General features: G+C 36.9%; 1 protein-coding gene, 1 long non-coding RNA gene and 1 other non-coding gene across 8 annotated transcripts in view; 1 reads left to right on the top strand and 2 right to left on the bottom strand.

Moving 5' to 3' along the window:
- Ank3 (ankyrin 3) overlaps positions 1–24,202 on the top strand; it is a 526,258-nt gene that overhangs the window by 155,420 nt on the left and 346,636 nt on the right. The gene's annotated exons all lie outside the window — the stretch shown is intronic.
- LOC125347430 lies at positions 7,454–7,586 on the bottom strand. The gene has a single exon (XR_007210210.1). It is a non-coding gene; the product is annotated as a small nucleolar RNA SNORA42/SNORA80 family (small nucleolar RNA).
- Positions 22,812–23,703, bottom strand: LOC125346353. Its single transcript, XR_007209914.1, has 2 exons — positions 23,068–23,703; positions 22,812–22,846 (listed from the first exon to the last, which is right to left on the bottom strand). It is a non-coding gene; the product is annotated as an uncharacterized LOC125346353 (long non-coding RNA).

Raw genomic sequence — 24,202 nt, 5'->3', positions numbered from 1 at the left:
CTCCTTTTGTAGGGTGTTGGATGTGTTTTGGAGGATAATTTTTATTAGAAGTTTCAAATTCTTTTACATTATTGGTGTTTTAGAAGCATCTGTGTGCCCACACACTGTGTCTCACATCTGGCCAGTTTGGAATGAAACAATAGCACTGTGATGGAATCTTCTCAAAGTGGGTTTGGTAGCAAAAGAAAGAAATAATGCTTGGCTGAAAAAAAAGTGGTCTGAAAGTATAACATTTTAAATTAATAGTTGCCTAGGGGCTCGAGTGATTATTAGACCTCTTGTTTCCAATTCACAGTTCTAAATGAAATTGTAATTGGAATTTCCTTTGTAAATTTTTTTTTTTTTGGCCAGTCCTGGGGCTTGGACTCAGGGCCTGAGCACTGTCCCTGGCTTCTTCTTGCTCAAGGCTAGCACTCTGCCACTTGAGCCACAGCGCCACTTCTGGCCATTTTCTGTATATGTGGTGCTGGGGAATCGAACCCAGGGCCTCATGTATATGAGGCAAGCACTATTGCCACTAGGCCATATCCCCAGCCCCCTTTATAAATTTTTGATGACTATATTTACTTTGTAGATGTTCAAATATTAGACCTACATTTAGGAGGAAATCTAAAGGCATTTTAAACAGGAATGTGAATTCCTGTTCAGTTTATTTATGAAAAAAAACAGCCATTGTCAAAGACTTTTTACATTATTAAGTAGTTTAAAATATTATGGAACTGTTACAGCTAAATCCTTTATTTTCATTATTAGTAATTGTCTTGGAATTAGCAGTTTTGACCATGTAATTTTTTAAAAATTTGGAGTCCAATTTTCTAGCTGAATCTTTGTTTATGTTCTGAATCATCACTACTTTATTCGTGTGAAATGATTACAGATTGAGAAGTTAAACTATAAATTCATGATGGGATTTTTGTTCCTTATGCTTATTATTATTGGGAAATATATTGTACAAAAGTGTTTTGAAGGAAGCCTTAGTGTTGAATGTGCCATAGTGTATTTTCAGGTGGACATACTTAGAACATATCTATAATTACTGGATTCTTGTTACTGTACTTTGTCTGGGATAAATATGTAGAATGTACTGACATTACCTTTAGCAATATTAATCTGATGTTCAAGATTCAGTGTTCCAGGTGATAACCTTTGTCATTTTGGTTATTTTCCAAAGTAAGTTTGTTTATATATAATATGTTCCTGTTCACACTTATATTTTATATTGTTATACTATTGTGGCACATTGATCTTTGAGTATGACTATAATAAGGGATAAGAATATAAATATTTCCTACAAAGCACCAGGTTTCATAATATGTTCAGACCTTCCATTTCCATTCAAGATGGATATGTGAATAAATATAATTTCAAAATAGCGGTTATATTGTTAAATAATCTTCACATTTTTCAAAGTGAGGGGCTGCAAATCAACAATATTTCCCCATGAATTAATTACGGTGACTTTTACTGCAAACAGGGAAAATATTTTGTTAATAACTTTGACATCAGTTATTCTTTTAGGCATCTATATCTTATATTTTTGAAAATTTGACTAATTTAATCATTGTAAATATCCCACTTCATGCTTTGACGTCAAGAAAGTATATCATCAATTCCTAATATCACCTATTTTTACTGGGGACCTTCTTAATTCTGTGTAGAAGCAAAGTCATATTTGCATCATAGAACTGCTGTTACTGGAAGCCTCTGATCTTGATAGATATGAGGGTTTCATAGATCCTTAGAAGAGCTTTTAAAAATAAGATAGCACATTCTGTCTCTGTTTGGAGTATGTGATTCACATCCTATCTTTTTAAATCCTAGAAGTTTTGAAAGATTCCCTAGCCATATCTTTTTCCAATGGATGTTCAGAAATAGCAAGTTGTTAAATCCCAGGAGAGCTTTGTAGAACCTCTCTTTGGAATTACCTTGAGTGTTTTTATGGATGTGTCACTTCTTTGAGGGGTGCTGATGGGTGAGTGACTGAGCTATCTCTCCTGTAGGAGAATTATTTCAGCAGCCTTGATATCAGGGCAGTACTTTTTCTTATTAAAATAATGCAACCAAAAGGGAAGGAAATTCATTGTATTTGTGTTATTTCCTCCACACCAGTGGGCATTCTAATCAGTTTTATTGTTTACATTTGGAAAAAAAAGCATTGACTTCCTCTTTCTGTTCTGCTCTGCTCTTCTGAATAAGAATAATAATTAAGTGAAGAAACTTAACCCAGGTGGTTGCAGAAGCAGATTGTCTTCTGAGGACTGGCTCTTCAAGTTTGAATCTTTTCCTTGTTGTGGCATTTACCTTTTACTGTGTAAACCACAGGAGATTATCTGTTCTGTTTGTAATTGTAATTTTTTTTGAAGATCTTTTAAAATCCAGAGAAGAGATTTCTATTCAAAATCTCTCATTTTCTGATACAGAATTTTCTCAAAATTTTTGGAGTCCAAAGGAATGTGGAATATTGTGAGTAAGCATGGGGTGAAAATTAGGAGTTCAATATTCATTGTATCTTTGGTTCCTGTCTCTGCTTAAGTGACCTTTATACCATGAGAAACTGTACATGTTGCAAGTTAAGCAGCATAGGAAATGTCATTTCATATAATGTTGCACTAGGAATTGGGATAAAGAACTGCTAGTGTCATTTCCCCAGTGAAAAATAAAGTCTAATAATCTCCTAACAAGAATAGTGAATGCTTCATTAAAAGAAAATTTAGTCTTTAAGAATTTAAAATATTAAAGCCCAAATAATTGTTGGTAAGTAAGAGGTAAATGTTCAATATATAAATGTTAAGCAAATGATAAAAAGATTGAATCTACAATTAAAATGTAAATTCTTGGAAAACGTAATTTGCAAAGATAATGTACCTTATGATATTGTAACCAACATATGTAATTGATTTGTGCAAGCTTGGAATTCTAGATTCTCTCAATTTTGTAATAAAAATTAGATAACACCAGGGAAGTATAGAAAATGGTCTAATGAAATCTTCTCCTTACACATTCATAATTATCAAGTTTGCCTCAATTCCTGCCTTTTTGGGAGTAGAAATGAAGTACTATTTCTAATCAAGTACATCTGAAATAAGTTACATCTAAATAATTCTTTAAAACTTAGGTGTAATATCATTTGCTTCTTACATCTAATTGCTTCCATATGCATTCTGAAAAAAGGTTATTTCTTAAAAAGAAGAAAAATAAGGAAATGTATACAATGAGTATTCTCAATATTTCAAATAATCTCAACTTCCCAATATTTCTTACATCATAGAAATCATAATATTTTATCACATGACTCTTTAATATGGAGTAGGTACTCCATATTCACAATGACCACCATAGGGAGGTAGCTTGAAAAGTCCAAATCAGTTTCTACTGTACTTGATGGCTGTGTTTTGTGACTTTAAAAGTTAGAACATAATGTACTCCTCCATGCTTTCTTGACTTGTTGACAAAACTTATTGTTGACAATAGAATGTCCTGTTCTGAATCTTTGGGGTTTCATTCTAGTGCAAACCTTTCACTTGTTCCTGTATCTGTTATGCATCCTACAGAGTAGAAGTTTAATCTCAAGAACCCATTGGGTCCAGATTGAGAATCTTCCATGAGAATTCTATATATGACTTTTTAACCCTCTCATTATTCCAAATACCTGTGTGAATAACTAATTCCATCCTATTTTTAGAATGAGTTTCTTTTAATTTTATTCATTTCGTTATTGTCAAAGTGCTGTACAGAGAGGTTACAGCTTCATAGGTAGGGCAGTGCATACAGTATACAAATGATTCTCTCTCTCTCCCACTTTCTTTTGGAGAGGAGAGAGAGAGACAGAGAGAGACAGAGAGACAGAGAGATCGAGAGAGAGACAGACAGAGAGAGAGAGAGAGAGGAGAAAGAGACAGAGAGACGGGGAAAGAGAGAGAGAGAGAGAAAATAAATGCTTTCTGCTATGTGTTCATTAAAGGTCCAATGTAATCAAATCTTTAGATTGATCTTTAGTCAACTCCAATTACTTGATGCATGAAGTGCCAGAAATGAAGTGGACCTTTTTTCTCAACTTGACCTTGCATAAAGAAAGCTGCATTCTCCCTGTCTGTCATAAGCTACACATGCCCTGTTAGACTGAACCTGTAGTCCACATGCTGTTCACAAGCTGCCCTGTGGAGAACAGATATCTTCATGCTCTGAGTGCTTCCTGAGACCCATCTGACAATTTTATCTTGGATGATCACCAAGTTTTCATTCCCATTTGAATATTAAAAGCTCATGTTCTGAGGCTCTGGATAAACAAATAATATATGTGACTTTTGAGTCAGATATAAGAAAACATGATTTTATATATGTATAATATATATGTAGACACAGACACATACACACATAGAGACGTTTGGATGGCTTATCCACCATTGTGTTCTTCCGATATTTTTATAGATTAGTTCAACATCTCACTCATACTTTTAATTATAGGGTTTATAAATCTCACTGTTAGAACCATTCTTTATGGGTTTATGTAGGCATGAAAATAGAATAAAGATATCACACTACATAGGGAGAAAAACACCTATTTTAGATTTGCTGTCACCTAACTAAAATGATGGGTTCAGAAGGCAGCAGAGGGGGGTGTTTTGACCTTGGACAGACAGCTAGCTCATCTGGGGATTTTGCGGGAATTTGATTCCTTGAAGAGTAGCTGGTATAGAATTAACCTCATTATAGAAGTGAGAAACTTCAAAAGAAGAGTGTAAGATCTAATGAGATTATTAGATATGGTTGACAATAAACTGAACTGTGTTGATAATGCCTTTCCAGTCTCCATGATATATAAAAGGAAGAGTGCCTTAGGGGTCAAGAGATACTGAGTTTCCACTCAGTAGTTTTGGTGGTGAGTTATAGTCTTCAAGCTGATGGTGGGAACTTAAGATTGTCTTTTTTTTTTTTTTTCCAGTCCTGGGGCTTGAACTCAGGGCCAGGGCACTGTCCATGAGCTCTATTTTGTTTAAAGCTGGAGCTCTACCACTTGAGCCACAGCACGACTTCTGGCTTTTTCTGTGTATGTGGTACTGAGGAATCGAACCCAAGGCTTCATGTATGCTAAGCAAGCACTCTACCACTAAGCCACCTTCCCAGCCCAGGATTGTCATTCTTGTGTATATGACTTTAGGAGGTTTTCTTAACTTTCTAAGAAGCCTCCGTTTTCCTTATTTGCCAACTGGCATTAGTAAAAAGACTGTAGCCTTCTAGAGCTTTTATGAAGATTAAGTGAGGCAATCCATATAAAGTGCTTGTACAGTTTTGCTACTTAGGAAATGATCAATAAATGTCATCACTGCCGTTTCATTATTGATGGTTCCTGGTTTTAGTTTGCTTCATTAGGAAACTGCACTGCTTATTCAGTCAGAGAAATATTAAAAAGTTTACTCCTTTAATGTTTAAGATGGATTTGGCTAAAAATAATCATGTAACTTACAGAATTGCTCTTTGAATGCAAAAGTCCTCTGATAAGGAAAAAAAAACCAGTAAAAAGCAGTATATGCATACAGGAATATTGCACTTATTAAAGTATTCTTTATATCAGTATCATTGTATATTTAACTTTCAAATGTCTACCTTATATGGCTACATAAGGTTAAGCATGCATAACTAATGCACATATGATCCATAAAATTTTAATGCAGGTATTTTGCCAAATGTTTTGCATTGGTGTTTCATCTAATCTTTCCAACAATCATGCATTTCTTGCTATTATCCCATTTTAGTGCCATGGAAATCAAGGCCCAGGTTCACTTGGCTAGGAATTGATCATGGAATATGAGTCAGGTGTGTCTGGATCTGGAACCCTAGGTTATCTTCTGTATGCACTGTTCTTTGGAACCTGTCTTTAGCCAATGGGATTTCATTGGCTTTAGTTTGCTGTGGCATGTTAACCTGGGTGAAGAGCAAAAACTTGCATTCAGTTAGTTCCCAAGTGGTTGCTACCTCTGTATTCCCTTTGTTGCCATCAACTCATCCTCGAGGCTTCAGACAACTTCCTTACTTGAACTAAATTTCCTAGCTAGTCAAAGTTCTAGTTAAAGTCTATTAATTTGATCAAATTTGAGACATTCCATAAACATTTGAGAAAATATTGAGTTGTGTCCACCTCCCTCTTAGATGCACATTGAGGAAGTATGAAACAGGGCCAAGTATTTAAACATCCCAGGGTCTTCTGTCCTAGTAAGCTAGTTTCCACACTTTGAGAATCACTGCACTGTCTCAGACATACCCTGTTATTGCAAGGTATCAGGATAAGCCATTGAACAACCTGTGGAGCCTTCTCCTACTTTTCCTCACAAGACCTTATATGCTTCATGTCCAAGATTGGGTGCTCCTCTCCTCCCACAAATCTTAACTGTTGTCATTTATACATCCTAGTTAGCTAGTTGTTTCTTTTTAAAGCCCAAACCCTGATTGGAGGTTAGTAAACATGGGTGATAGCTACTAGAGTTCAATTTACATATCTGATGAAGAAACTTAGATTGTGGATGGTATAAACTTAGTCAATAAAATCAGACTATGGGGATGGGATCCAAAATCATCGGGAATGTAGAATGACTGCAGTCATTAGGCTGCACCTGGGGAGCCTACCTGAGGAGCCTAACATCTGCCATGTTCACAATGCTAAATTGTCAGTGAAGAACGAAGACAAGATTGTAGTTTCTAGTGATCAGTAACAGTGCCCGAACTCAGAAGTTTAGTCAAGCTTTCCTGGCTTTTGAGAAGTACTATAGTTATCTCTTTTTATAGTGACAGTCTATTTTAAATGTTTCTGAAAGATAATAAAGGTAAATATCCAATTCTTTGGAACAAGCCAAAAGCCCAATTTGAGGTAGATAAGCATGACTGTTAAGTAAGCATGATAGTAAGCATGCCAGGTAGATGTGGGTAGAGCAGAGGTGGGCACCAGAGCAAAATGAGCAAAGCAAGACTGTTCTCAGTTCAGACTCAGGGAAGCTAAGCAATGAGCTCACAGTGGTTAATTACAAAACACTGTGAATCATATTTATGTTTGAAGTCTTCTATTGGACAGTACATTATAATAAGCTTATAATAGTGTACTGAACTTGGCCAAACTTTTTTTTACTATTCTTGCACTGAGAGGCCTTATGCTGCTGCCATGGTCTGCTCTGTAGGTCAGGTGTAGGTGGACCTTATCAATGTTAGGGGGACATTTTGGTTTAAGAATTTAATTGAAGTGGTATTTTTCATCTCCCAGGTCCTAAATTTTTATCTGAATACAAAAGGCCAAACAAAATGGACATTGTATGCACAGTCATTTACTAACTTGATTATGACATTTTATAATTTTCCATGAATTTGCAAATTGTCTTTTTAAACAGTTGCAGTCTTTTAGTTTCCTTTAATGTTTATTGGTCATTCCTAAAAATATGTACTGTCTTCCTTTTTCATTTTATTCTTCCTCTGTATAATCCCCTTCGGTGCCATTAGCCTGCAGGCAGAGGTTAGGCAATGGTTGGGGACCACAATTTGCTCTGGAGTGGGACACTATGAAAGGCCCAAGGGGACGGGCCTGCCATAAATCCAACCCATGCACTGTACTGTGCTTTATAAACCATACCTTTATGGAAAACTGATCAATGCTTCTCGCAGTTGCCCAAGTGCAGCTGAACACGAGTGATTCATGAGACTTTTGAAAGGGAATTTACACTTTGGTGAAGTAACCAGGACTCTGATGAATTCTTATGAACATATATAGGCTGCTAGACCCTCAGAGGGCATGGATGTGTCATAATACGTCTTTTCTCCTCTGCAGCATCCTAGAGGATGATGTAATGGGATTTGTGACAACAAACAAATGAACAATAATTGAAAGAACTGTCACTTAGCCATTCTTTGATTATGAGCATAATGTGACTGGACTTGATCACTTACTATGGCAAGTTTATATTCATGAGAAATAAACCACTGAGTTCATTAAGTATGTATAAAAGTCTTTTTTCATTAATTTATATGTATTGATCATTTGAAACACAGATTTTAATGACTACCTTGAAGTTAACAGTTTTAAGAGCGTATCATGATAATTAAATGGCAATCTACCTGGCAATGAGCTTTGAAATTTTTATTATATTTTTCCATTTTATTAGTGTGTATGGATAACAGATAATAGATTTATGACATAGTCATACATGATTATAATAGTGTACTTTGATAATCTCCTTCTCCCAGTTAGACTCCTCTTTTTCTGCTTTTATTTGAATTTTGTTTCCACATCATATAAAGAAAACATATGTCTTTCTGAGTGGTTTGTTTACTTAACTGTTGACTTCCAGTTCCAAAGGCAAGTGGCTTATTTTTCTGTTTTATGGATGAATAAAAATCCACTGTGTATGCACATATGTATACATATACCAGATTTTTTTCATTGGTCAGTGGGCACATATGTTACTTCTGTTGCTTGGCTGTTGTGAGGGAAAAGAAAGCTGCAATAAACATAGGTGTGTAGCTGTCTCCATTTGGCTTACATTCCCAGGAACGGTAGATCAAGATTGTATAGTAGTTCTATTTTTTTGTTTCTGGAGATGTTACCATACAGCAGTCCATAGGGACTGCACAAATTTACATGTGGGTTAGGGTCCTCCCCAACCCTTCATTCTTGCCAGTATTGTTTGTTTTCTTGATCATAGCATTCTGATTGTGGGGGGAAGGGGATGAGGTAGAGTGTCAAAGTAGTTTTTAATTTACATTTCCCTTGATGGCTAAGGATGTCAATTTATTTTTGCATATACTTATTGGACATTTCTTTTTCCTCGTTATAGGAGCTGTCTATTTAATTCATTTGCCTATTTACTGATAGGATTATTCTTTTGGTGTTCATTTTCTTAAAATGTAAAAAAAATGGATGGACTGTATGCAACTTTATTTCAGAATGTTTTCTTCTAAACATCAGCATGCTCTGATAAGATTTAAAGAACTGAACTTTACAAAGACATACTTTTATAAATTGGAGGTTTTGTTTTCTTTTGCAGTTCTCTGAGATATAAAAACTCAAGAGGGTGTGAAGGGCAATTGTTCTAATCCCACTTGGAAGGTAGATCTACCCTGTAATTCATGGATAGAGGAGACAAAGGTCTCAGGTTAGAGAAAAGGAAATGGGAATGAAGCAATTTAGATACAAAACAGGAGAAGAGAGTCTTCAAAGTGCTTTGGAGCCAGGGGTGGTGGGTGGATTGTCAGAAGTCTGGCAGTGATAATGGATGCTCCCACAAGGGAAAGACACAACTACAGATAAAAACCTCTAAAAATATTTTCTTAAAAGATGCTGCAAATTCTGTGCTCTGAGTTACAGGGGATGAGCTTTTCTGGTGATTTATTGAGACCACATTTTTGTCTTTCTGACTGTGTGGTGCTTTGTTAATGCATGAGACTCTCTGCTTAACCCTTCACATGGTGCTTTAAAGACACCATCATAGTTTGTGACTATGTCATTAGGTGAATTGATCTTAGACAAATATGTATTACAAATCACTCAGTCCATTAAAAAAATCTGTCTGTGTTGTGTTCAAAAAGAAAAATTCTGTCAAGCAAGGTGGCTCTGCCCTAGAAACTCTGAAAGCTGAGACCTTAAGAGTGAAATTTGAAGCCAGGAAAGTTCATGAGACTTTTATTTCTAATTAATGAGCAAAAAGCCAGAAGTGGAGCTGTGGCTCAAGTGGTAGAGCACCACCCTTGAGCAAAAAAAGGTATAGGGACAGTACTGTGGCCCCAAGTTCAAGCCCCAGAACTGGCACAAAGAAAAAAATAATTTCTGAAAGAAATCCTCTTCAGAGAGAATTGAACACTAGTAGCAATCTGTATAAATTTTGTTTGTGTTGTGTGTGTGTGTGTGTGTGTGTGTGTGTGTCCGTTTGTGCGTGTGTGCTCCTAGGGCTTGAACTCACGGTCTAGATGCTGTTCCTGAGCTTTTGTCCTCAATGCTAGCACTCTGCCACTTGAGCAGCAGCTCCACTTATGGCAATTTTTGGTAGCTTAAATTTCAGACTTCTTGCCCAAGCTGGCTTCAAACTGTGATCCTCCAATTTCAGCCTCCTGAGTAGTTGGGGTTACAAGTAGTGAGTCACTGATGCCCAGGACAAATTTAGAGACACAAGTTGCAGTCTTAAGTCAGTGGGCCTTAGACCTAGACGTTTTCCCTCATCTGACTTTGAACTGCCTCTCAGCCAAGAACAACTTAACCTTGTGACACTCTGCTTTGCAAATTAGGCTGATCTAATCTTTTTTTGTCTCAAAAGATATGTAATGAATAGAAAATAAGAGTTGAATGTGTCTCTTATTTTGGACAAAAGGTGATTTTGCCTTTAAAGTAATTGAAGTTGAATAAACTGAGTCATAATAAAAAGGAAAGCCAGTGGTCATATCAAAAACTTCCTCTTGAAGTCATTTTGGAGAAAAGTGAGATTCAGTCTCCCTAGAGATGGTCTATTCTGCAGGTTTCTAATTAGGGAGAAATAATAAGTTATAAAAGAGATGAAAAGAAGAATAATTTTTCTTGCTTGTCTTAATAATGGGTTATTTTGAGCTTATCTTCAGTTGCTCTAAGCACTGGAAAGACTTCATTCACAGTTCTGTTATCTTGAATGTTGTGGAGTCTCAGTATGTTGTTTTAATACATGGGGAAGTAGAAGGAAACTTTTCCTATGACTGTATTACTCCATTTTCATTGTTATACTGAAATAGCCTAGGCAGGATGGTTTATACAGAAAAGAATGGCCTATTTGGCTAATAGTTCTTCAGATACAAGGTCAACAGGTTGCCTCTGTTGATGGCCTTCCTGCTGGCAGGGCCCCAGAGTGGTTTAGAACATCACATGGTAAAAGACAGTGTGTGTGGGGGGAGGGGGGTGTGTGTGTGCATGCACATGTGCCTATTTTCTCTTTGGACCTCTTCCTGTAAAATCACTAGTATTTGATCCTTGCTCAATCCTGATAGGCTCATCTAATCCTAAGAAACTTCCAAAGGACTTACCTCTGAACATCATAGTCAGGTTAGCTTCCCACTCTTTTATTAACGTCAGATTGTATTTCTACCCCTTTATTATTTTATTTAAAATGGAAAACAAACTCCAACACATGTGCCTTTGTGGAAAATACTCAAATCCTATCCAAACCAGCATGCTTCATTCAGTACTCCATTGAATTGCCAAGTACTCTTGGCCTTTGAGCTTAGTGGATCTCTAGGAGAACAGCAAGCAGAGGCCCATCTGAGGGTTGGCGATGTCATTAGTCATTCCTGCCCAAAGAGTACCCATCAGGAGAAACAAAAAGGAGTTCTTGCATTAATTTATATTCCACACGGAGCTCCCTTATAAACTAGTTACTGGAATGGCCCTGGGAATATAGAAATTTGAAGCAGGCAGATTTCTTATTCTCACCATTGGGACATAAAAAAAATAACATGTGCAGACCTCAGGACTCTGTCTTTAATTTAGATTACATCATCCATAAGCACACCTATGAAATTGGAATTGGGATTTGCAAAGACAAGTGCATAATTAAAGACAGGCCTCTAAAGAATTTGTAAGGAAATGTTGCCTCTGTGCTTGAGGTTTCACATCTTTTCTCTCTTGGCCCCACTTTTTGCTATAATTATGTAATTGCAAATTTTATCTTTCCTCTTCTCTACAATAAAAATCTCAGGAAGATTATAGAAATTTTTTGACTCAAGTGTTAAAAGTTACATCCAATGCTTTTCATGGCACTTCATCAGAAAGGTACCACACCATTTTTGGTCCTTAGAGTCAGACTAGTGGCCTTTGTTTTTTTGCAGGAGCCCCACATACACAATTAGCAGTATACCTGTGCCCTGGAGTTCAGAGACCTGCAAGGGAAGTCACAGGCATAACTTTAAGTCACACAATCTAAGGTATCCACCAAGCAGTTAAGGCTCCTGTCGGTGTGCAGATTGTGATTCAGTAGATTTCTTGATTTTTTTTTTCAAATCTAGAGTTTCTCAGGCTTGTAAAATCTGTTATTCCCTCTAGAACTCATCTTGTTCTGTGATAGTTTCTTTGATAGATAACAAAACAAAGTCATTGTTTGCACCAGGTTCTGTCCATGTACACACACACACACACACACACACACACACACACACACACACAGAATCACATCTCTTATTCATGGTATTAGATATGTGTTGTAATACTTCAAATCCTACTCCAATAAAATTCTTGGATAGGGGTTGTGCCTTGAACATCATGTTCACTTTTGCATTTAAAAATACTTTGTTTCATATTTGTGTTCATCTTCTCTACGTATAACAAAAGTTCCTTCAAGAGCAGGCAATTCATATTTAATTCCGGTCTTAAAATGGTAGACACATAGTGTTGGTTGGGTGTCGATAGAAAGGATCAAAGACAATGTTGATTAGAGTACTTATGAATAAAGAAGTGAGTCATATATTTCTCTCAAAAGTTGTGAAATGGTTATTATGCTTTGCATTCATCAAAGCAGGGTTTTTGGACAGTCTAGTTAATCTTGTAAAAGAGGCTTTTCTTGCATTTTGCTGAGTCTGAAATTTGGGTACAGATGATTTATTCAAGACATTAGCCCACTCAGGTCAGGCCTTTAGTGCATCAAACACAAACCTGTCTACAATAGACTTTAACAACACAACTGTTCATTGTATCGTTAGTCATCATATTAATATATTGGAACCAACCCCTCCAAAAAATTAAAAAGTCATGACTCCCTGATATCACACAAACATCTGGAAAAATACTAAATGAATTTTAAGGAGCACAAAATGGCAGACACTAAAGAATATATACAATATAATTCCATTTATATGAGGTTGTAGAAGAGATGGAATTGATCTTTGTTTTACCATGCAGATTAGTGGTAACCTGAATATGTGAGATGGAATTCATTGGAAAGGGGCAGGAAGGAACTTTGTGTTGCTGCAATAACATCATGTTTTTCCATGTTTGGTTTTCCAAGGACAGTCAGCCTGTGACTAGCATGAGCTATGTGATGTTTCACAGGTGTTCTTTTTTATTATTGTTTTTATAAAGGGTTATGGTTATATAAATTGGGTAATGAGTACATTCTTTTTGGACAATGTTACTCCTTCCCTCATTCCCAGTTTTATCCCTTTTGTCTCTACACACAAGTTTCATAGTTCATTTTCAACTGTATCTAGTGAGTACCACTGGAATGTTTCTTTTTTTTTTTTAATAGTTATTGTCAAAGTGATGTACAGGGAGGTTACAGTTACTGGAATGTTTCTTGAATGATGGAGATCCTCTCTTGAGTGCTGGTTGTGTTATTTTAGATCAAAACTTATTACCCTGAACACTTAGAATCTGTGCCTTGTATTTTATGCTAATCATACCCCAATTCCAAGAAATGGTGGCAATAGGGAAAGTATGAGTCAAGAGTACTTTTTAAGATGAAAACCTATATATGCTAAATAAAATGATACAATAAAAAGTAAATACCAGAAAAGAAGGAATGGAGGGTTAGAGAGGCCATGAACTCAAGTAGAGCAGAGCAAGAGGACTTGATTTAGAAAGGTCATAATGATAATGAAATTGGGTTTACAGCTGCAAGTGTGGTTCTCTGTTGATCATGTTCCCAATCCATACTTGTCCCCTTGGCTTGACTCTTCACAGAAGTAGAAAGCTGGGACAACAGTCACAGTGAGGGGAGAGGAGGAAACTGAGAGTTGTAAGGAAATGTAGAGCCATGTTTGTCAGACATTCTCCTGCCTCAGAAGAGTGATCCACGTTCACACATTTTCTGGACCTCATCCCAGAGTTTCTGGTTCAGTAGGACTGGGGAAGACCCTGAAAATGTGCCAAAAGTCTTTCAATGTTGCTGATCTAGACAAAACTCTCTGAGAAGCATTTTTATAGCAGACAATGTTCATGCTTTGAATACAAAATTAATTCATGAACTGATAGAACTCTGACTAGTCCTGAGTCCAGGCTGCAGCCTCCAGCCAAGGCTCACGCTGCTCACACTGATTTCAGTAGAGTAATAGGTGCCAGAGGCCAGATATGGGAAAGGCCCTACAAAGGAAAGTGGGGAGGAAGAAGATGGGATTACTAACACAGATCTTGTTGCAGTCATGAGTAAATGTAAGCCCAAAGGGGTTTCGCCCTCCCTAGGACATATGAGCATGGCCTGAAATTGTACAAGGAACTTGTTTTATTTTATGCCTACAAAGGTTAAGAAGATTATTAATGGGGGTTTCTTTTTTTTTTTAAGGCTGGCATTTTATTTGCAAGCATATTCCTTTCTTTGGACATGGTATACCTAATAAATAACATGTTTTACAAACAAAATAGGAAAATGATTTAAAAAATAAGGCTCATGAAGTTAATAAAGATGTGTATCTGAATTCTGAAAAGCAGGGGTTCACTGTGAAGTGGTATGTATGTATCCACATCCTAATCAGTATATTTGTTTATGCACAGAAAAAAGTAATAGGGAAATGTACTACATATTAACTATGGCCTTTCTCAAAGTTATATATATAATTATGAGATTATGTTGTTAACCCACTTTGAATTATAAATTTCTTGAGATTATGGTATATGGCCATTGTAGACATTATCATTTATTTTAAAAGTAACCAGTCAACATGAAAGTGCTATAATATGATTTATAATTCATTAATGTATTCTGTCAGTATAAAAAGAGCATGTATTATCCATTTGTTTGGCATCTCAACTATATCTTATAATGTCAAATCATATCAAAAGCATCAATTACTTGATCTAATTAGTTAATAGCCTCCAACATATGGCTTGTCTGAATACATGAATAAATGAGGGCTTTTATTGATTCTTTTCTGGCGATATAGTTTTTCCAGCAACAAAAAGAAAGGAAGCACTGATACCTACTACAGGGTGGATAAACTTTGAAAACATGCTGCGTGAAAGAAGCCAGGCCCAAAAGACCAGTGTTTTATAGGATTCTGTTTATATGTAATATGTAGGCAAAACTGAAGAGAAAGGAAGTAAATTCATGACTGCCTAGGACTGAAGGGAGAAGTTAGGGATGATGATTAATGGGTATGGAGTCATATGGGAGTGACACAGTGTTTTGAAGTTAATTGTAGTAAGGTTTACATGGCTAAGTAATCTAAAACTATTGAACTAAACACCTTTAAATGGGTAACTTGTATCTTACATGAGTGTGTGTGTGTGTGTGTGTGTGTGTGTGTGTGTGTGTGTGTGTACTGGCCCTGGAGCATTGTCCCTGAGTATTTTAAATCAAGGCTAGCTCTCTAACACTTGAGCCACAGCTCCACTTCTAGCTTTTTGGTGATTAGTTGGACATAAGATTCTGAAGAACTTTCCCTGCAGGGCTTCCAACTACCATCTTCAGATCTCAGCCTCCCGAATAGCTAGGATTATAGCTTTACTTGTGTGAGTCACCAGTGCCGAGCTAGTGTTACAAATTTTATCTTATCTGTTAACAGAATTGAAACATCTCTGATCCTGTTCTTAGGAGTTCTTTATCTGCAATTGGGGTACCACCAGATTTTTCCATTTGTGCCTTCTCTTCCAGGGCACATGTAAACTTATCCCAGCACTGCTACTTTGAAGTGAGAGAAAACCCGGCTTTAGGGATTTTCTAAAATTGAATTACTTTTGGCAAACATTTTAATGAGCTGATATTCATGGGAAATCCAGATGGTATCTATCTCATATAATTAAACACATTGGAAGCTGTCGTGAAATCTCTGCCCCTGTGGTGCTTCCTTTCCCCCATACCTTGCTTTCTTTTGCTCTAGGAGAAAAAAGCACTCAAGCTGAATTTTATTCACAGGTGTAAATTTCTCAGCTCATGAGAAGAACCTTAGGGGTGTAGCCTAGCAATTTCACAACTATAACCCACGAATGAAAAGCACCGACAGTATCCGGGGAAATTATTTTAAAGTGCAGGCGTTGTATTCCAAAATTGTGGGGTTCCCAACTCAGAATTTCTTATGCAGAACCTAAAGATGCACCATTTACCAAGAACTCTGCCCTCTGCTCTTGCTTCCATGATTTTTAGATGCATTATTTTTTCTTTTTTAAATTATATTTTATTTATTTTTGTTTTGTTATTTTTGTTTGTGCTGGTCCTGGGGGTGTGAATTCTGGGACTGGGTGCTATCCTTGAGGATTTTGGCTCAAGGCTACTGTTCTACCACTTGAACCACAGATCCAATTCTGTGTGTGTGTGTGTGTGTGTGTGTGTGTGTGTGTGTGTACGGTTAATCAGAGATAAGAGACACATTGACTTTCCTGCTCAGCCTGACTTTGAACTGTGATCCTTAGCCTCAGATCTGAGCATCATGAATAGCTAAGGTTTCAAGCGTGAGTTATGAGCGCCCAATTTAAATAATTGTACAAAGTGATTATCATTCAGCAAATCTGTTTGTAAGTACAACCATTTGTAAGTACAATGCATCTTGGTCAATCTCATCCCCTTCATCATTCTTCCTCATCCCTCTTCACCCAATCCCTTCTCTCAATTTTCCTACTTTTGTACGATATGCTTTGAGTTTTGTGACTGCATTCTCCCCAACTTTCTTCTTAAAATTTGAGCATCACTATCAAGTAATTAAAATCCCTGCCTATAGATCATGGTCAACGATTGTTCTTTTTGTTCATTTGATTTTTCTTTCCTTCTCAGTGTTAGGAAAGATCTTAGCTTTAGTTTTTGCTACATGAAGAGTTGACCAAATAGTTAGCTAAGATATTTGACCTCTTTGTATGAGTTCTGGCCTAATTATGTTACTATTTTTCTTTAGTTTATTTCCTTACTACCTCCCTTGCCTTTTTCCAGTATGAAATAAAGGACTATTCTAGGTGGTATACAAAGTAAATAGTCTGAATATTCTAAATATTCTGAATAGTTCAGGATTCATAAAATTCACTTGATGCTCCTATTACTTGTTTTTCCTTCTCAAAAATTAAGTTGTTTTCCAAAAAAGTTTTCTTTTTTTTCTCCAAATGCTCAGAGTTCTAATTAAAAACCAGGACATTTTACATTTAAAAAGTTATCATTGAACATTAATAGCATGCAACTTTAGTGAATTTTTTGTATCTGAGACTGTAAAAATACAGTCATGGGTTGCAGATCATTTTGGTCAACTATGAACTGTGTTGCGCATAGCCTAGGTACATAGTAGATCTTATCACCTAGCTGTGGGTCAGCGTGAATATGATGAAATTGCCTAGGGCAGATTCCTCGGAACTTTCATCTTGTTGAGCACTGCATGATTGTGTAGACTAACATTTGCAGTAAAACTTTAAGGAATTAAAATTTGTTATGAGGAGTATCTTTAAAAATAGTTTTGATTTTATTTGCTGTATAAAGTTAGGGGCATATACAGTCTTTGTGTTTGCATGAAAATATCTCTTAATTTCATTTAAAATACATTGTTATTTCTTAGTGTAAGATTCCATGAATCTATGACCCTATCAATAAAATGTTGATGGCAGATAGATTTGAGAATAAAGTCAGAAAGTTTGGAATTCAAATGCATTTGTAAGCCCACTGATCTTTTTGCTGCTAAGCACTGTACATCTCATTTGAAGTTTGGTATTGAAGGTGTATGAGCAAGTTTTGAGCACTGATTAGGTATGCATGAGATTTTCTTTTCCACTCCATGTTTCTTTGTCACTGTAAGAGAATTCCTATGCAAAGATACCATTGCTGGTGTGTTGGCAGCTATCTTCCCTGTTAGTATAGTACATCTGGAAGCCTGGGCCTACAAAATCGGACTTTCCCATTTTGTTTCAGCTTTTGCTTTTCAGTAGATCTTGATTCTCTGGCATTCCTTCCTATTTTATTGGATTGTTCTATGTTCAGTTTGTGCCTGAGCACATGTGAGTATTTGGGTGCTAGAACCAGACACAGGGCCTTGTGCACTTGCTTGGCTTTTTCTCTCAAGGGTGGCTCTCTACAATTTGATCCATACTGCTACTTCCAGCTTTTGGAGAGTTAATTGGAGATACATCTCTTGAATTCATCTGTGTGAACTGGCTTTGAACTGTGATCTTCAAATCTCAGCCATCTGAGCAGCTAGACTTACAGGCTTGACCTATCAGCACCTATCTATATTCATTTTTCCTTCTTCATTTTGCCATTTCACCCCTCTCTGTACCTTCTCTTAGTTATGACTTGCCCAAGTCTCTGTTTTCAGTATCATAACATAGTTGTTAAATTTCTTATTTGACAATTTACAACAGCATTAAGCTATTCTCAATGTGAGAGTTATGTTCACATCCCCCATTTCCTTCTGTGATGTCATGCTACCCCAGCAAACACCACCTGAGCCCTACTAGTTTACCCAGCTAATTATAAATCAGCACACTGACGTTCATTCACAAGGACAGTAAAAGCAGTAAGTTGGGGACATTTGATTGAGCCTGGAGAGCTGTGCTGGAAGGTCATTTTATCAGTAGCATTTCTCCTACTTGCCTCTTTCCTGTTCCCCCAGAGATCTTATGTCACTTTTTTGATATCCTTAGGACCTTGTGTTATCATCTCTGTCATAGACTGACCACATTGTTAGATTCTTCCCTGAGGATAATCCCTTCCACATGACTGGGCATAACTCTTGAGATTTTCTGCCTGGTGCCTGGCTTCACTCACATCCGATGAGAAAGGCCAGAAATAGACTTCTCTTTGCTGTTCATCAGTCAGACTTGCTGAGAATTTGGAACTTCCTAAAATTGGAGGTGTCATAATCTGTGGTGTACACGGGGTTCCTGGACAGGTGTAGGACCTTAGAACCAAAGGAATCCTGGATGGAATCTACAAGAATCAGGTCATAGCACAGATGATAAAACTGGGACTTGATGACTTGCCTGAGTTAGAGATCTACCAAGATCCACCTATACTGTAACCTGGGCCTTGCGATTTAGCATTCTTTACCTTCCTACTTAGTATTTATCATATTTTTAAAGAAATTATTTTCAGTAGTTTTATCACAAGATTTAATTATATCAATGATATTGGTAAAGTGTCATTTTTAGAAATGCAAAAATATTCACACATTGACATATGTATCAGGAGACAGGGATGATGTCATTGGTAAAGCACTTGCCTAATGTGCCTGAGGCCCTGGGTTTGATGCTTCATAAGGCATAGAAAAAGTCAGGACATGTATCTATGTATATCTTTAAAAATTAATATTTTACATGCCATAGAGATGAAGGGCAAAAGTCTTATTGAATTCATCTGGAATTGGCTTCTAAATAAAAACCATATTGAAATTTGTTGTAAAACTCAACTCAGAAATTGGAATCTTCAGCTCTAAGGTCCATGATGTAATAGCTGGACATTGTTTTACTTCTGTTTGTTTTCTTACCAGCACAGTCATAGTATTTACTATTGAGAAAAGCTAGACCTTAGTTCTTCCCACTATTCAATTCCCATTTCTCTCAAGTAATGCAGTAGAAAGATGTGCCTGCCCTTGGTTCCTTGATAGTCAAAATTTGGGATAATCCTATGCTAAGTTTTTCATCTTCCTTGACATAGCCCTTAAAATACTGTTGTATTTTCTTTTTTTCTTTAATAGGGTCAGTGTCTCAGCTAAACCTTTAAGAAGTTTTTTTTTTAACTCCACTTCTGCAAGAAAAACATCACAGATGCTGATAGAGTGATTGTTGTTATTTTGATTTGGTCTCTGAGAGTGTTTAGAAATCTAGTGAAGGAAATTTTGTCTGAAGGTAGTTGAGGACTATTGGGATTTAGGAAATCAGAGTTCTGGCAGGAATCAGTTTGCTGATCCCAGGCAGTGTGCTTAATTCCTCTGAGGGCCAGCGCCCCCTGGTGTGAAGGAAGGTGATGGTGCAAAGGCTCAGCACAAACCATCCTTTGATTATTGTTGAGCCATGTAGAGCTTTGCCATTTGAGTCAGAGAGCAACATAGACATGATGTGTATGGGATGAAGTTAGGAATTCAGGAACAACAGGAGATGACAGAAGGCCTCACTTTTCATCATCAAGGGAGCAATATGGGAGTGGGAGGAAATACAAGAATTGTGGAACAGAGAAGGAAGGCAGTGCCAGAACTCTAATCTGACTTTTACTTTGGGAGCAATGCCAAGATTTCATAGCAACGTCCACTATTGCCTCTGGTAGGAGCCTACTCAAGGGAATATCTCCCAGGAACTGGGGACCATAAACTCAAATTCTGGGGATAGCATAGTTCATAAGAGATGAAAACCAGTATGCTTTGGTATCACTTCTAGGATGCAAATGAGAACAATACATATTGGCTTTTGCTTTCAAATTCAGTGAAAAGTTTCAACGTGTTTATAACCAATAAGATGCATGGAATTTCACCCCAAAGCTAGGCAGCAGATGTGTAAGGCATGGCTTTGGATAGAAGCCTGAATGTTAATCATGCTGATAGATATGATGAAGTCATTTTTTGTGTGTGCTAGTTATCAAACCCAGAGTCTTGTGCCTACTAGGCATGGTTCCAACACTGAGCTATATCCCCAGCCCTGATGAAGTCACTTTTAAGACAAACTTTCACATTGGCTTATACTCGTCTCTCAGGATTTCCAAAATGATTCGTCATGACAGCTTACAATTGGATAGATATTAACAAGTAGAAAGCATGTAGTAGGAAAGGACTCCTTGGTCATCTTTAAGAAAATATAATATCCTTTATCATTACCCTTGTTAAGATCACTGATTAATCTCTGTAAAGGAAAGCTTCATAAAGATGGCTACCCATTGAGATTACTGTTACACAGGCAGAGCCTCAGTAGCTCAGATCATTGCCTTCTCAAATTTGATGCTTTCGCTTTGAAAGTTGAGCAACATCACTTAAGACTTTCACTGCCAATCTAGTGAAGAGACACTGGTTCTAACAAACCACATTTACAAGATACATAAAAACAAACATGGTAACTCACAGCAAATCAATGAATGGATTCAGAATTCTTGTTACCAACTATCTGCCCAGTGGGATGTTATCTGGATAAACCAATATTTTCAGCGTTTTGCAGTTAGTTGACTGACCTTCTTGTCAAGTGCCATCAAGTTGTAATTTTTGTCTTTGATTCAGGGACAGAGCTAACAAAAATAACCACCATCCATGTTGGCTGAGCAGGGAGATCTCTGGGATAACTTTTCCTTTGCCTTATTTCATGATCTTATGTTTTCCTGCCATTTTATAACTATATTTTCAGTTCCTAGCAGGAGACTTCTGTTACATATTTGCTGAATGATTAAGTCGTTGTTGCTTCAGTGAATCAATTAGGATGTTGTTGAAATGGAGTAACCACCAGGTTTACCTTGTCACATTTCTACTTCTTTTGTGGGCAGTGGATATTCTCAACTCTATAGGCCCCAGATTGGATTAATTGTAATTTCTTCTATTAGGTATTCATTCTGTCTAGTTTTATTCTTTCTTCCCCTTCTAAACATTCCCTCTCCATAATATCATCTGTTCCAATTGATTTTTTTTTTGTACCAGCCCTGAAGCTTGAACTCAAAGCCTGGGCACTTTCCCTGAGCTTTGGTACTTAAGGCCAGCACTCTGCCACTTGAGCCATAGCCCTACTTCAGGATTTTTGATGATTAATTGGTGATAAAGAGTCTTACAGACTTTGTTGTCCAGACTGGCTTCAAATCACGATCCTCAGATCTCAGCCTCCTCCTGAGTAACTAGGCTTATAGGTGAGAGCCACTGGTGCCTATGGCTTTCATGTCTTGAAAATGCTGGTTATTTCTGCTTGAAAACCTCATAGATGCTGAGTTCTCATAGTCACTTGAAAACGACTTATTCCATCCTCCCACATCTGGTCTGCTGGAAATTTCTCCTTAGTAAAGGTCAAAGTGCATGTGTTAGAATCATAAGAGTGAGTAGCTCTTGTGTCTTATCGTGATCTCCATCCAGGTACTCAAAGTGTGTGCACCAGTACTAGAGGTGGAACTCAGTCTCACACTCTTGGTTTGCTTTTGTCACTAAAGACTGCTGCTCTACCACTTGAGCCACACTCCTACTTGCTGATTTTTCCTGGTTAATAGGAGATAACCATCTGATGGTCTTTGTTTCCCTGAACTGACTTAATCCTCAGAGCTCAGCTGCCTGAATAGCTAGGATTACCAGTGTCAAGTTAATATTCTAATTACTAGCATTCTGTATTGCTTTTGCATAATGAGTGTTAATGAATGTACATATCAATTTACTTTACATATATACATATTCATATGTACATATATTCATATAATTTTCCCCTCATTCTTAAAAATAATTTGCTCATATCATTTAAAATGTTTTGTATACACTTGAAAGAATTACCCTTTATTCTGTCTCACTTGTCTTCAAATATTTGATGGAATTGAACTAGTTGTAGTGCTAATGTCATGAAATTTCTTCAATCATTCTTTATTCTATCCTTTTTGTTTCTGCCTCAGTTTAAAATCTTCTGTCCTAAAACATTGAGATAACTACAGATTTTTAGCCTTGCTGAAAATGTGATTTATGAACAAAAATCTGATATGACAAATAGCAGTTTTCTAAAGCCTTGAAGACCATGGAAAAGACCCAATGTGACCAGACTAATAACCTGGTTTCCTAAAATACTATTTTTCTGTCTTTACAGACTCTTTCCTATGTGTTCAGTTTCCTAAATGTTATTATGACTTAAATGTTAAATCACAAGAAAGAAACTCATCTCTTTAAGGATTAATAATGAAGTAATTCTTTACTCAGTCCTTTCTCCAAAGTAGACTTGATTTTTCATGGGAAGAATACTTTATTACATCATGATAGTTAATTATACACACCTGTCAATTCAGTATTATAAGCTTTACGAAGCCACCTGTTTTTTTTGTTGGTTTTTTTTGGCCAGTCCTGGGGCTTGGACTCAGGGCCTGAGCACTGTCCCTGGCTTCCTTTTTGCTCAAGGCTAGCACTCTGCCACTTGAGCCACAGCGCCACTTCTGGCCGTTTTCTAGATATGTGGTGCTGGAAAATCGAACCCAGGGCTTCATGTATATGAGGCGAGCTCTCTTGCCACTAGGCCATATTCCCAGCCCCCACCTGTTTTTATATTATTTAAGGGATGATCTTCTCATTGCATAAAAATTCTTCAACCTGTCCATTTCAACCTCTTCCTTAATCTGGTTTCTGGGATGTGAAAAGAATTGAGACAGATAATTTTGCTAAATGGATTTCAGAATGACTGTGCCCATCTTCATTTGCTACCCAGTTGAGTCATTTTGATCATGTTTGTGTGACAAGTTCTTGAGCTTTCTACACATACACAGATTTACTTATGTTGTTTTATTAGATAGATGTGACCAAATTGGAATTAGCAACCACTACCTTAGTGCTCTTATTGGTTGTAACAGCACATCATGCTTCCTGAGCTTAGGAAGGAGGGATGCACTTAGATTACTGTCTTCTACTCACTTATGTCTTGCATTTCAAAATGTTCCTTTCTTTAGAAGTTACAACATGATTTGAGACTCCATATTTTAGAAAGAAGGTTTTTTTTGTGGTTTGTCCATTTACTTTCTTTATTACATTCTGGGACTCATTATAAACAATTTGGCTATTTGGTCTTGAAATATCTTTTTATAGTGTGGCATTATAATCTTCCCAATTTTTCATACATGACTTGGCCATTCCCCTTATATGCCTCACTTGTTACTGTATTTATTCCCTGCAAAATAAACTCCATAATTATGAAGTTTCCACAAAGAAAAGTCAACATTAAAAGACCTCTATTATCTCCCTGCCATTTTGAGGTTAGTGTGTGTAAATAGTAATTTTTGTGATATTCAGAATTGTCAAATACCCTGTGCTATTAACAAGTCTCTCCCTGGATACCAGTGGCTCATGCCTGTAATTCTTGTTACTCAAAAGGCGGAGATCTAAGGATTATAGTTTGAAGTCAGCCCAGACAGGAAAGTCCATGAGACTTTTATCTCCAATTAACCAGCCAAAAGCCAGAAGAGATGCTAAGGGATACCTACCTATGCCCTGAGTTCAAGGCCCAGGAGCAGCACATGCACACAAAAATGGACTCTCAAGCTAGGAGAATGACTCAAGTGGTAGGAGCCTAAGTTCAAAACTAAGTGGTACTAGAAAGACAGACAAATATTGATAGATCGATCGATCGATTGATACATAGATAGAGGGGTTATCTTGACAAATAGTCATCATTTTGTTA

This window comes from Perognathus longimembris, chromosome 2 (genome assembly GCF_023159225.1).
Source record: "Perognathus longimembris pacificus isolate PPM17 chromosome 2, ASM2315922v1, whole genome shotgun sequence".
Taxonomy (NCBI): Eukaryota; Metazoa; Chordata; class Mammalia; order Rodentia; family Heteromyidae; genus Perognathus; species Perognathus longimembris.
Note: the sequence above shows the minus strand (reverse complement) of the source record. Positions and strands in the feature narration are given on the sequence as shown.